The sequence below is a fragment of the Enhydra lutris genome, unplaced genomic scaffold (genome assembly GCF_002288905.1).
Source record: "Enhydra lutris kenyoni isolate GAN:26980312 unplaced genomic scaffold, ASM228890v2 scaffoldscaffold62, whole genome shotgun sequence".
NCBI classification, from domain to species: domain Eukaryota; kingdom Metazoa; phylum Chordata; class Mammalia; order Carnivora; family Mustelidae; genus Enhydra; species Enhydra lutris.
Window position 1 is genome coordinate 16637906 of NW_019154146.1, and position 15557 is coordinate 16653462.

A 15557-nucleotide genomic window follows, 5' to 3' on the forward strand; every position below is an offset into this window, starting at 1 on the left:
TTTCTAGGGATGGACAGGAACTTTTAAAGCTATAGTAGGCAGACTTTTTCTGTAAAGGGCCAAGGAGCAAATACTTCAGGTTTTGTGGGACAAGAGGCAAAATCAAGGATATCATGTATCCTTGTTATATAACTATAAATAAAAATATGTGTATATACATATAGATAGCTATGCATATTATATCTACATCTATTATAGTTATATAAAAGAGAAAATTATCCATTAACAAAAAGTGGATTTCGGGGCGCCTGGGTGGCTCAGTGGGTTGGGCTGCTGCCTTCAGCTCAGGTCGTGATCTCGGGGTCCTGGGATCGAGTCCCACATCGGGCTCTCTGCTCCGCGGGGAGCCTGCTTCTTCCTCTCTCTCTGCCTGTTTCTCTGCCTACTTGTGATCTCTGTCTGTCAGATAAATAAATAAAATCTTTAAAAAAAAAAAGTGGATTTCAAGAAAAATGGCAAGAACAGTTATTTTGGAACACCAAATCAGTATTTGAAAACAACCATTTGGTGAGTCCAGTGCAGCTGTAAAGCCAAATTCTGCCCCCCACCTCAACCCCCAACCCCCCCCCCCCGGGAGCACAGATTTAAAAATTAAAAGAGCCAAGGTAAATCGTGGGATTCTTTGGTTTACAGTTGTCGGTAAAATCATCCCTAGCAACTACTCACTTGGAGCCTTGAGATTCAGATTTAATCCCCCTCCTCTCCTTAGCTCTGTACTCTGAAGCCTTTGGAATAGTTGGTCATAAAAAATAAATTGGGATATCCTAGAATGGCAGAAGGGTGACACCCCAAACGGCGTTGAGATATAACAGCATCACCCCAATTTATAAAGCGCCAAGGAGCAAAGCCTTGCGAGGGCTCTGGGCAACTGCTGAGTGTCAGAGCAGAAAGCCGCGGAGACAACACGTGCACAAATGGGTGAGGCCACATTCCGATAAAACTTTATTTGTGGGTATTGAAATTTCCATTTGAAAAATGGAAAAACAATGCTCAGCTTCAGGACCCTACACACACAGACATCAGGTCGGATTCTGCTCACTGGCCGGAACACCCACTCCTGGTTTTTAAAAAGTACTTTTATTCATCTTACTTTATTATTACTTTATTGAAATAAAGTTGACACACACTGTTACATTAGCTTTGGGTGTACAACGGAGTGATGCATTAGGCTGTGCTCACCGCAAGTGTACTCGCCACCTGTCACCATGCGATTCTGTGTCCTGGGTTCCCCTTTCGTCCCTGCAATGCCTGCTTCTCTCTTTTAAAGGATGGTCCTTAAATAAACATTGAATCTTATCAACTCATTAGCGAACAACGTACCTAAAGCGCCTTCTCTCCATGTTCTAGGGCTGAGGGGCTCTCCGTCTCCAGGGTTCAGGAAACCCCTCCAAGTGACTCATTCGCTGTCTGGTACCATTTGTGGCATCCCGCCCCTCCTTCCATAGCAGGTGCTGTCTCAGAAGGAGCAGAGGGAAATTCAGAAAAATTCTTATCACTCCAAACGAAGGGGATCCCAGGCTGCCACCACCATTAAGAAAGAGCTTCTTTTAGCCTTGTGACTATTGCCAAAATGGAATAAGCTCTATTCTGTTGCTGTAACTCACTGCTACAGCATCCCCCTGCTGTGCAAGGTGTGACGGTAGACGGATGTTCTCGGCTCCCAACCTCTAGGAAAGGGACTTAGCATGTGCTTGGGGAGAGTGACACGTAGGGCACTAAGGATATAATACGCTACAGAAGCAACAGACCCACAGTTGCATGGATTTTGATCTGTAATTGGGTTGGTTTGTATATTGAAATGTGTTTTGAAATAAGTCACAATAACCATGGGTGCAGCGCTCACAGGTTGGTGCAGAATGAGGCGTGGGTGCTGGGTGAAAAGGGGAGAGGACAGAAAAGGAGAAGAGGGACTGGAGTGCCCGCCCCTCAGCCAGCACTGGCCGGGAGTGAGGGTTCGTCTCCCTTGACAGAGAAGCCAAGTCCACAAAGGCCAGTGGGTCTTCCAAGTTCACACAGCTGGCAGCTGCACCCACTGTTCCTGATGGGAAGGACAGGTGGGCCGGACTTCTATGATCAAACTGGCTGAATCCACGGGGTTGACATCAGTTTACACTGACAATCTCCAGTTCCTCCTCTTATGGAAGTGGCCACTCAGTTGAGTGTCTGGTAGAGTCTTATGGATATTTTTTCCAGGTCGCTAAGAGCTCCCTCTTCATTCTCAACAGCATGTGGCTGAGCATTAATGAAATGGTCATCCTACTATTTAATGAAGGTAAAGACCTTAAGGTTCTGGACATGCCTGCAAGTGCCTGCCAGGCCTCCTGGACAAGTAAGAGGGAAGGTGTCCCCAGACCCAGCTGGAAGACTGCAGGCCCCCTCAGATGGCCTGAAGCTGTGTCCAGTCATGCTTGTTTTCTTCATCCAGCTCTTTCCCAAAGTATTAGTTAAGTTCAAAATCTTTTTTTTTTTTTTTTTTTTTTTTGTAAACACTGTGCAGCCATGTTCTTCATGCACACAAAGCTCATGGCTTGTTTTCCGAGAAACCAGTTCTGGAGCAAGACCAGACCAGGTGCAGACAACACTGTTCAGCACATCTGTCCCACCCCTCCCCACGGAACAGCCCAGACCCTTCCAACAGTCCTGGGGAGCATTGACAGCAAAGCTCGAAAACCCTTTCCCCCTTGAAGTTCTGGCTTGACATTGGGTGCTCTTGGAGAAAGGAAAAGGTTAGAAATGTTTGGTGTTGAGAACACTTGGTGTTGAACAACAAATACCCAAGTCTGGACAGAAGAGAATTAAAGGTAAACATCAAGTGGTCTCTAGAAATACAGTGGGACTCTGAGCATCCTGGCACTCAACAAAGGGAAGAGAGACAGTGGGTGACAACAAAGGGAGGAGAGACAGTGGGTGACAACAAAAGGAAGAGAGACAATGGGTGACAATAAGGGGAGGAGAGACAGTGGGTGACACTGCTCTGAGCAGGTTTCCAGAAGCATGAACTGAGGACTTCCCGGGGGTGTGATGACTACAGATTCTTGATCTGTGTCCAGGAATCTGAGAACAAGGTCAGAAGCTACATCTATAAAGACTCTAGGATCTTCTAATCTAAAACACATACTTGAAAGAAATTGATTTTGAAACGTGTTTCAATACACTCTGACCATTCTTTTTATGCCTTTTCTACACCACCATGTGGTTGCTTAATGGGCCTTTTTCCCAAATCCCTGAGGACGCATTTTGATTAATGATGGAAAGAATCAATCAATCAACCAATCAATCCATCACAGAGGGGCAAAGGGAAGTGAGGAAGGGAGAATCAATCATGTGAACATCCAGCTGTCTACAGTGAACTGCCCCTCCCCCTCAGATAACACAGCTGACTGGGCTCATGGGATTCAGAATATTTCCCCCTGGTATTGTCCTGGTGGGTTGCAGGCCTCATCTCCCCGTGGCCTCACCTTCTGCTTGTCCTATTTGCTGCAGGGCTCCATCAAATATCTTTTTCTCTCCATGCCATGATGCAGAAAAGATGGAAAGTGCTGCAATTATTTCACCACACACAGTTGTTAACCTTCCAAGATTCTGCACCTAATTCTAAGGGGTGCAGGACTCCCCACGGACGAGGAAGTCTCCCACAACAGTTGCGTGTTATGCTATTCAACTCACGTCTACACTATCTACCCAGAGATAGCATCTGATCCCACAGGTTAAGGACTCGGTTCACAACACTTCCCCCCCAGCATCCCCCAACTTCAAATGCCAAGTGTAAGCCCAGGTAGTCACCCATGTTTCTAACTGCCCAACTATGGATTGGAGCTTCCAACGACCCACCTCCTTGGATTCTCTGATTTTCTAGAGTGGCCCACAAAACTCAGAGAAACATTTTACTTAGTAGAAGAATAGTTTGTTATAAAAGAATGTAACTCAGGAACAGCTAGATGGAAGAGAGGCATAGGGCAAGGTAAGGGGAAAAGGGCAGACCTTTCATGCCTTCTCTGGGGCACCACTCTTCTGGCGCCTTCCTGTGTCCACCAGTCTGGAAGCTCTTCAAACCCCATTCTTTGGGTTTCTATAGAAGCTTCATTACATACAGATGATCGATTAAATTATTGGCCATTGATGATTGACTCAACCTTGAGCCCCTCTCCCATGCCCAAGGTTAGGAGGTGAGACTGAGAGTTCTGACCTTCTGATCCTACAGCTGGTTCCTCTGGCCACCAGCCCCCATCCTTGTGGCTACCTGGGGGAGGGGTGAGGAATGTTTTCCAAAAGAGATGTCATCTATAAAACAAGCGATGCCTTTATTGCTCTCATCACTTAGGGACTTTCAAGGGTCTTAGGAGCTCTGTGCCAGAAACAGGGATGAAGACCAAATATATAATTTTTATTATAAGCCACAGCACCACATCCTTTCTTTCACAGGTTGATTTTGGGTGGAAAGTGCTTTCCGTTTGCTTGTTACTGAGTGGAGCAGGAAAGCAATGTTGTCTTATACGTGTGTTCTTTGTCAAAGTCCAACCATCAACACAAGACTGGTTTATCACCAGAACAGATGGAAGGTTGTATGTCTGCCCATAGCTTCTCTTCAGAAGAGGCTGAAGCTCACAAACGAATTCGACCTGAAAACCTCGCATCTTACGCCTCCCTCTTCTCCCCCTGCTTTCCTTCTGAGTTCACTTCTCCTGCCACGTTTGCTGGAGGCTTGTAAGGTGTCGGCAATAAAAAGGAAAAGTGCGGGGTGGGGGTCGGGGGAGTATCTGAGTGGAGAGGAGAACAGGAAGTGCTGAGATGCTGCTCACCAGCCCTGCCCAGCCCAGCTGGTGCCCGTCTACCTGGCAGTCTGACCGGCAGGTCCGAGAAGCCAATGCATTTCAGACCTTTTAGGTCTCTGCAAACTGTACGGCCCAAGGAGAGAAAATGAATATGGCTTTACCTCTGAGAGAATCCATTTAGGACCGATTTGCCCTTTCAAGTCCTGCAAGTGTGACGCTAGAAGATGTGGGAGGCTCTATTTAACCTCCACCCCAAACCCAAACTCAGCCGTGGTCAGGGTGAGCAATCAGCCCGCACTGGCCTTCCCTCTCACCCACAACGGGGTCAAGCAAGGCCAGTCCGGCTGGGAGCCCTCTGAAGGATATTTATTGGTAGCAGAGCCACAGTCACTGCTTTTTCCAGAGCAAGGCTGCAGCAGGCTAGCGGACTTGCCCCAGCCTGCTGTTTTCCCCTGGGGGAAGAGAAAGGAAACCATATGCTAACTTTTTGTGAGCTTCTGTAACAGAGTCTGAACGGATGTTAAGGGAGTCAGGGAAATGCTCTCCGTTTAGCACGATCTTTGTCCACACGCTCTGGGGAGAACGAAAAGCCCTTATTCATTCAAGGCTCTTCCTCCCACCGGCCAGACACCAGTCAGCCACTTGACGATTCTACCAAGAGCCTTCTTTGTTGACTGGAGAAGACTGTGAGCCTTTCTTCATACCTTCTAGAGAGTGATGGCCAAATGCTATCTATCAGCATGGGCAAAAGCCTAAACATACGGGCTGTAACTATACCAGTTTTTTTTTTTTTTTCAGTTAGCTGTAAAAAATGAATTTGCTCGGGGTGATGACTACTACAATGGTAAGGGGTGACGTATGCCTCGTAATGTCTCTAGAAAGATCTGCATTCACATAACGACCTCACTCCGCTATATGTACCTGTGTCTTGTTGGGTTGTTTTTAAAATCCCAGGACTCTGAGGGAAAGAATGCCCAAATGTTACTGTGTTTTCTCTTACTTCCTGTTAGACACATTTTCCAAAGTTCTGCGAAAAGCCATCTAATACCTTTATCATCAGAAAGAAGGAGCCATGTTCTTTGGCACTGGGACGGCTCTATGCTGTGTTATGCAAATGAGGTCCCTTCGTGGCAGGTGCTCTGTTCAGTGGCATGGAGGCGTCACCTCCGTGAATCCTGCAGGTGGAATCCAGCGTCAAGAAGTCTGCCACCACGTGGGCGGAACTGCCCTCCCTCAGGAATATGGCTAAACCCAGAACCAACCCAGCCCTGGAGTTAGGTAGGGAAGCAGAGGCTCATGAGGTGTGACTCAGCCACACTTACAAATCCCATTGTAAGCAAGCTTCCAGAAACCGTCTTGAAAGTTCAAGAACCTCTTCTCCAAAGAAGACATCCCAATGGCCAGCAGACACATGAAAAAATGCTCCACGTCACTCGGGTTCAGGGAAATACAAATCAAAACCACAGTGAGATACCACCTCACATCGGTCAGAGGGCTAAAATGAATAAGCTGGGAAACAGCAGATGTTGACGAGGATGTAGAGAAAGGGGAGCCCCTTATACTGTTGGTGGGAATGCAAGCTGGTGCAGCCACTCTGGAAAACAGTATGGTGGGTCCTCAAAAAGTTGAAAATAGAGCTACCTTACGACCCAGCAATTGCACTACTGGGGATTTACCCCCAAAATACAAATGTAGTGATCTGAAGGGGCACGTGCACCCCAATGTTTATAGCAGCAATGTCCACAATATCCAAACCATGGAAAGAACCTAGATGTCCATCAAGAGATGACTGGACAAAGAAGATGTGGTGTGTGCGCACACACACACATACACACTGGAAAATTACTCAGCTGTCAAAAAGAATGACATCTTGCCATTTGCAATGACGTGGATGGAACTAGAGAGTATTATACTAAGTGAAATACATCAGTCAGAGAAAGACAAATACCCTGTGATTTCACTCATATGTGGAGTTTAAGAAACAGAACAAATGAATATAGGGCAAGGGAAGGAAAAATAACATAAGATAACCATAAGAGACTCTTAATTATAGGAATCAAATTGAGGGTTACTGGAGGAGAGGTCGTGGGGGGATGGGGTAACTGGGTGATGGGTACTATGGAGCGCGTTGAATATAGTGACCACTGTGTGTTATATGCAGCTGATGGATCACTAAATTCTACCCTTGACACTAATAGTACATTTTATGTTCACTAAATTGAATTTAAATTAATTTTTTTTTAAAGTTTGAGAGCTCTCAGCTTTAATGAGAGCTATCATCAACCATCCAGTCTTGGCGAGGGGTCTGGGAACAAGATTTGAAGAGAAAGAAAGGAAGATGAATGGGCTGCCTTTGGCCCAGCTGATTCGGTCTCTGGCTCATAATAGTGGCCATTGTCAGAAATCATCGTGAGACTTGCCTCACATTGGTTTAGCAAGTCATTTCTCCAAAATGTAGTTGCCTTGAGCACAAATTGGGTACAGGGGACAGAGTAAGTGTTTGGATTTTCTAGGTAGATCTATATGGGCTTCAGTTAGGAAGCTCATGAGAATATTCCCTCTCTCCATCTCCCAACATTAAGCTTTAATAGCATATACTGGACAAAGGCATATTCAGATACTTAGTGAAGTAGAAATGCTCACTTGGTAGCTCCTTACTCCAACATTTTTCTAAGGACTTTCATATATTATAGTCCTTTTGAACAGATTATAAGCAGAATTTCCCAGACCCTTTGCAACTAGGGTTTCTGGAGGGATTGGAATTTACCACTCAAATGCACTCATGCAGCCTTGAAGAAGGACCTGAGTTAAGTTGGGGGGGGGGGGGGGGGGAGAAGCAGGACTTATAGGCATTGTTTAGTTTTGCAGCTAACAGGTTGGATGGTAGCTTTTGATCCTAGGATCAAAGCTGGACCAGTGTGTTTCTGGAACCAGTATTTGGAATACCTACTTCCTGATCCTTGGAGTATGTCTAAGGGATAGGACCTGGAGCCTTGTATTTGCTACAGTGGCTTTGCCGATACCCTAGATTCCTCAAATTCCCTTAGTGGCTCTATCCTGCACTCCTGTTCTCCTGAGAGTCATTTCTGGGGGCCCAGCCTATAATCCCACTCCTTCAGCCCTTCTGACAATTTTGTAAGCAGCTAATGCTCTGTATTGAATCCCTTTCTACTTAAAATAGCTATTGTGGACCCTGTTACCTGCAATGGAACCCCAGCTCTCAGTACTGATATGCCGAATGCCCATCATATACCAGGCTCTGTGCCACCCAGAGACTACAGACATGAATTAATCTGTATTGAGCACCTCTTCCATGCCACACATCACTCTGATATCTCTTTCCTTCAAGACCTTATTGGTGATAACTACATTTGGATATGTGTAAAAATAATGACAGATGGTACATTATGATGTAACCAGTTGGTGTTATAACAGGAGATCTAAATACAGTTAAGGAGGAGCAGAAAAGACAGAGAAAGAGTTGGTTTCAGAAGTGGGGTTGCACACCCCCATCTGTGTAGGACTACTACCAGCTGCTGCTAGACCTGCTACGTTCTCTGCTTGTGCACCTGCTGGGGTTTGCCCCCTTCCACTCCAGCCAGCTTGGTCTTCTCACGATTTCCCACTTCTCTGTCTTTGCTCATTTTAATCCCCAACACTTTGAGTGTGCCTCCCTGCCCACCAAGATTGGCTTTCTCATTCATCTCTACTTTATCTGTGTTCCTATATTACTGGGGGCCACACTTAGAGTTTTGGGCTCAGTCTCTGTCATGTGGATTCTGGATATTTGTCACTGTCACAAATCTGTTTATTCAGCTCTCCCGGACCTTGGAAACAAGGGACTATTCATTAAGCATGTGACAGTCGCTGCACAAGCGGGTGGACACACTTGATTTGCGAGTAGCCACCATATCACGATTCACCTGCTTATGCACAGGCCCTCGCCCTTGCTGTCCTGAAATGAGATCAACAGCAATTGGAGTTCAAGGAAGATGGGGGGACCAGTTTAAAATTGAAGAGAGGACAAGAAAGGCAGGAAGAAAGGGAGTCATGCACAAGAAAGGAGATGAAAAAGGGAAGGGGAAAAAATACTTTGAACCTGGCTGGCTCAGTTTGAAGAACATGTGATTCTTGATCTCAGGGTTGTGAATTTGAACCCCGCAATGGGTGTCGAGCTTACTTTAAAAAATAAATAAGTACACTTAAAAATTTAAAAAAAATGTTTGCTCTTAGTCTAGACAATACTTTTCTGTCTTCATTTGGTGGCATTTCCATCCTAGATGGTACGAGTCTGACTTTCTAAGTGCCCAGTCAGAATATGTGAGTCATGCTGGATCCTAATGATGCCCACAGGAGTGTAAAAACAGAGTCCAAGTTCCCAAGAAGCACCCCCCCAAATTAAAACCCCCCAGCCTGCTATTTGTAACCCCCATTAGCTAAGGCTGTGCAAGCCACTGGCATTTTCTAAGCATCGGTTATCATTCTATTATCCCAGTACCAAGAACAAAACCCTATCCATCCTTTTCTGTCCACCATACTGCTAGGAAAATCAATCTGTCTCTCTTCCACCAGTAAGCTCAGAAAAATAGAATACTTCCCCTGGGAGCAAACTGGGGTTTGGAAGTTCTTACAATATTTATGTCACCTACTCATCCTCCACATAGTCCCACACACAGTAGTCCATGTGGCCAGCGAAATGTCTTGTCGACAGCTGACCTGCATATAGCATGAGTGTGGGTAAATACCGGCCAGCACCCGGAGATACATGGGTCTTCAATGGGTCCAAGGTTTTTTAACTTGGAACTCATAGGCCCTTGCTTTTAACACCCAGACGATTGCTTGTGCTGTTTTATAATTCTTCCCCAGGGACTCTTTCTAGACTTCACTTACTCATCTAGACACTCCCAAGAGTGAGATGTTGATATGTGGTGTGACAGAGTGTGTATTCAGGGTTATCCAAAGACACAGAACCCACAGGCAATGAAAGGTGTGTGTGTGTGTGTGTGTGTATGTGTGTGTGTGTAAAGGTATTTATTATAAGTAATTGGCTCACATGATTATGATTGTGGATGAGTCTTAAGATCCGTAGAGTGGGTCAACAAGCTAGAGACCACTGAGAGCTGATAGTTTCATTCCAGTCCAAGTCTGAAAGCCCAAGAACAGGACAGCCTATGGTGTAATTCCTGCCCAAAGACCAGCAGGCTAGAGATCCAGGAAGAGCCATAGTTCCAGTTCTCATCCAAAGGCAGAAAAAGACCCAAGGTCTCTGTTCAAGGCAGTCAGGTGGGAGGAATTTTTTCTTACTTGGGGAGAGTCAGACTTTTTTTTTTTTTTTAAGATTTTATTTATTTGACAGAGATCACAAGTAGGCAGAGAGGCAGGCAGAGAGAGAGAGAGAGGAGAAAGCAGGTTCCAGCCGAGCAGAGAGCCCGACACGGGGCTTGATCCCAGGACCCTGAGATCATGACCTGAGCCGAAGGCAGAGGTTTTAACCCACAGAGCCACCCAGGCGCCCCGAGAGTCAGCCTTTTTTTATCCTGTTCTGGCCTTTAATTGAGTAGGTGAGGCCTACCCACCCTAGGGAGGGCAATCTGCTTTACTTAGTCTACCAGTTTAAATGTTAGCCCCCTTTAAAAAAACGTTTGCAGAAACACCCAGAACGATGTTTGACCTAATGTCTGAGCACCCCTTGGCCCATCATGTTGACACATAAATTAACCATCACAGGGTGCCATGAGGACAGACAGCTAGAAACCCAATCACAGGCTTCCATGATTCCCCCCAAGACCCCACTCAGGGTCTTTTCTCTCTGTGTCCCATAGTCCTCATCACAGCCCTTGTCAGAGCATAAAGCTGTTGGTTTGCGTGTCTCTCCCACTACAAGCCCCTCAGCATTTCCACAGTGCTGCTAAGACCTTAGAAATCACACTAACTAGGTCAACGTCCTGGCTTTCCTACATTTCTTTCTTTTTTATTTTTCCTAAAGATTTTATTTATTTAATTGACAGATAAAGAGCACAAGCAGGGGGAGCAACAGACAGAGGGAGAGGGAGACACAGACTCCCCGCTGAGCAAGGAGCCCCATGCAGGATCCGATCCCAGGACCCTGGGAACATGATCTGTTGGCTCTCCTACTTTTAGCTGGATATGTGGGCAAGTTTTCTAACAACACTGAGGTTCAGCTTTATTTGTGAAAAGGGATCATAACAGTTCCTACCAGCCTTACAGGAATGCCGTGAGGATTAAATGACATAGTAAATGGGAAGTGCTTAGTGCTGTCTGGTACACAGTAGGTCCTCAGAAAATAGTGGCCATTACGGTCACTCACTGGGGAGCTCCCAGCATGTGACCAGCCCCATCCAGTCAGATCTTCTGTTCACAGAAAGACTGACATCTATCAGGGAACTAATTTTTGGCCAATCACTTTTGAAAGGAGCAGAGCTTCAGACAGTCCATTATCAAACATTTGATTTCCACTTGAAGGAGAAACAGTATTTAGGGGAATGAATCAACATGGGACAATTTCATCTTTTTCCATCAGTAAGAATGTATTTTTCTCAAGAAAGAGACTTTAGTTCCTTGTTAGTCTGAACTCAGTGGTGGGTTTGCATTGCCTACCACAACCTTCCACCTGCGGCTGCCGAGTGAGTCTAGGAGGGGGAATCTCCCTTCAGACCCTGCCTCTCTCTACTCTGTATCTCAGTTACTGCACCTGTAAAGTGGGGACAATCACCTTGTCTATGCTTCAGGGTGATCTCTTGTGATACGATACCTGTGTCAGGGAATACTGGTGAAAGGGGTGGGAGAGTACACAGTGTTACACACACACACACACACACACACACACACACAAACACAGAGAGCAGTAACACTACATGGGAGGAATTCAGCCTGAAGGCCTTGAATAACCAAAACGAATTCTTACATGGGAATAAATGTAAAGTGGGAGAAATAACTTCTCACAGCATGTAAATCAACAACCAAAGTTGTAATGCTTTAGAAAATTATCTAGCATCATCTCTAATTATTTCAGCGAGCTCCCTTTCTTCTGAAGCTAATAGCATAGTGTACCATGGTGCCCGGCCTTCATCATAGCTTTTTGTTTCTAGTTTTCATTCCAACCCATCCTTCAGCACTAGCACCACCAATTAAACGAGCTAAAGATATAAAGATAAGCTATTTAAAAGATACTAAAACATAACCACAGTGAATTTCAAAATAACAGCACAGTGGCCCCCAGCTTCACTCTGGCTGGAGCCCCTGGGCATATTCCACTGTGTACTTTAGAATTAGCTCTTTATTTATCAGCTAAAGAGCACTGCTTCAGGGACAGAACATAAACACAGCTTATCATTTAACAAGCCCAGTATGAAAGCTGGGTTTTATGTTTTGAACTGCATCCCTCTTAAAAGATACTGAAATCCTAACCCCCATCCTCGTGAATATGACCTTATTTTGAAATAGCAGATTTGCAGATGATCAAGGTATAAGATAAAGTCATTAGGGTGGGCCCTAGTCCCATATGACTGGTTTTCTTATGAGAAGGGGAAATTTGGACACAGAGATAGACACACATAGAAAGAGGATAAGGACGATGTGAAGACACAGGTAGGAGATGGCTACCTACAAACCAAGGAATGCCTGAGAATATTTTATCAATTATTTAAATATCAGACAGCTTATGATCTGCACAATAAGCAGTAGTAACCTAAGAATCTAGAAAATGTTTGAGGAAGAAGGATGTGTGGATATCTGGACTTACTACAGACAAAGAGTGTGGGGCTCAGAGCGAAAGAATTAAGTGTTGATATGTACATAATAATAAAATTGATAACTAATATTTATTGGGTAGTTCCATGTGGGAGGTACTGAGTAAGCCTTTCACATGCATTAATTCATTTAATGTGCACAAGAGCCCTATGTAATAGATACAATGATCACCCCCATCTTTTGAATGAGGAGAATGGTCCCAGAGAGGTTTAGTTAATTGCCTAAAGTGGCATAGGTAGCAAGTGGGGATGCCATGCGTTAGTCCCTGGCAGTCAGGCTCCAGAGCACACCTCTTATGGCCAGAAAGACCTGAAGCCATCGGTTTTACAAGTTGTGGTTAATTCCATGATCTGCTTCCCTGAGATAATGGGTGGGTGACCCAAGGCAGGTGGATACATATTTACGGATGGCCTATGGTGGCCGGGTACTATTCTGGGTGTCCAGGATCCCAAGCTGAACTTGATGCAGACCCTTCCTACAGGGGACACATCATCTATCAGTTTCATTTTCATCCCACTGTATTAAGTCTTAGTTCTGCCCACCACAATACTGAGACCTACTAGGAAGATTTCTATAATACGGTTGTGATGGTTATTTTTATGTATCAACTTGACTAGACCATGCACCCAGATATTTAATCAAATGCTACTCTAGGAATCCCTGAGGAGGTATTTTGTAGATGTGGTTCACGTCTGCCATCTTGATGGTAGATAAAGATTAATCTTGACAGTGGGGGTGCACGTCATCCCATCAAATCCATTAGATCTGTCCATTCAAGATCCTTAGAGCAAAAACTGAAGTTTCCCAGAGAACAAGAGCTCTGCCTGAAGACTACAGTGCTGACTGGCACTTTCTTCTGTCAGTGTATTGCAGATAGCTCAACAGTCATCACTGGAGTCCTCCTGAAGCCTCCACCCCTCCCCCTTCTCTTCTCACATCCTTCACATGGCGCCTGTAGGGCCACAGGACCACTTAGCTGTTCCCAGGTCTTCCAGGTTTTATCCAGGCCAACAAACTGTTTCTGAGAACAAAACGCTTTCTTCACAGATCTAACAGAGCCAACATTCCTCTAATATTGTAATTATAATTTAAAAAGTGTCCAGTGTGGGGCACCTGGGTGGCTCAGTCGGTTAGGCTGACTCTTGATTTCGACTCAGGTCATGATCTCAGGGTCATGAGATCGAGCCCTGGGTCAGCCTCCTGCTGGGTGTGGAGCCTGCTTAAGATTCTCTCTCACCATCTTCCTCTGGTCTTCCCCACGTGCTCACGTACACATGAGCTCACTTGCTCTCTCTCAAGAAAAGTGTCCAGTGTGACTGGTATGAGCTTGTTCAACACCCCACTGCCCACAGGCTGGGATTTCCTCATTTTCTCGAAGCTCCTTACCATACATATTCATCATAAATATTGATCTCATACTTACCCCTGAAGACTTGTCATACTTTTATAATTTCAAGACTGTTCAGTATTAATATTTGCTTTGTCTTCCAGGATTACCTCCATTCCTCATATATTCTTCCCTCTACATAGTCATAAAAATCAAAAGCCTGAATCAGTATGCACCATCAAGTACGCCAAATAGTTCAAGCATATTTATGGCTCCACGTCCAGTGGGCACTATCTACCCCATTGTCTCCATGACGGCATCTGCTCTGGAGCTCTGCCCCTAGAGGCAGCAGACTGTTCCCACACTGCACCCCTGGCCAGGCCATCACTTGGGTTTCTGGAAGTAGAATAAGCCTCATTCTAGAATTCTTCAAATATAACTGGTAAACATCTGAGCTCAAGCAAGAAGGTCCATAGTATAAAGAAATGATTGATGTTTGTGCAAACAGCATGTTGGAAGGAAGGAACGGAGGGAGGAAGGAAGGAAATCAGTCATCATGGACCACCAGGCAGAAAACAGAGATGCCAGATTTTGTGCCTCTTCAAAATCACCGTGAGCATTTGATGATATCTGGTAAGTTTAGAGGTATGGATAGCCTCATTCCCAGCAGTCGCCAGACCAGGGCCCGGCACTCTGCCAACAAGACGGCCAAATCCAGCTGGAGTAATATGTATGACCCTCAAGTTGAAAATGGTTTTTACATTTTTATAGGGTTGTTAAGAGAGGGGTGGTGGGGAGAGATGAAATGGCAGGACTTGTCAAAAGCTGTGTGGCCTGCAAAGCTTAAGAATACACAGGATCTAGCCCTTTCCAGAAAAAGTTTGCTGCTCAATCTCAGGACCCTGAGATCATAACCTGAGCCAAAATCAGGAGTCTGACGCTTAACTGACTGAGCCACCCAGGTGCCCTGTAGCATTGCTTTTAATCACTAGAAGTCAGAGCTGGTCTCATTCAGGAACAAATAGATACCTCCCTTAGAATAAATGAAGAGGCCATGAGTATTCAAAAAGGAAATTCTCACATGTAAAAAGCATATTGCAGATTAAGAAATGGAATATGATACTCTTTATATGAAATCTGAAGTGGAACATCATTTATGGAACTTACATAAGTAGTGAAAATATAAAGAAATACATGGGAAGGGTAAAGATCAAATCCAGGTTAACAGCTGCCCCTACAGAGGGAAAGGGGTAGGGGCTTCAATTTTATCTAGAATCACAAGTAGATGGACAGATCATAGATTGCTATAAGCAGAGGTTGGTATTCCAATATCATTGCCTGGATTTTTCTGGACACCAGAAATAGTTTCTAATAGCGATCTTTTAAAAAATTACTGCTGATCTTCCTAATGGATATTCCAGGAAGCCAAAGTCTTTAGGGTTACGATGTGGGTCACATGAAAGAAACCCTGCATTTTCTGTTCCTTTTTCAATGATGAATTTATTGAGTGAGGAATATTTTAAAAATCAACTAGGTTTTTCTGATTTTAGGAAGAAAAGTCAGCAGGGTCCATGCCTGATTAAGGAGGTTTCTCTACCTCTTCTCCCAGAAATCCTTTTACCCCCTTGGAGTTTCTGGCTGAAAAAAGGGAATATCGCATCTTTCTGGAAACAGCAGGAAATGCTGGT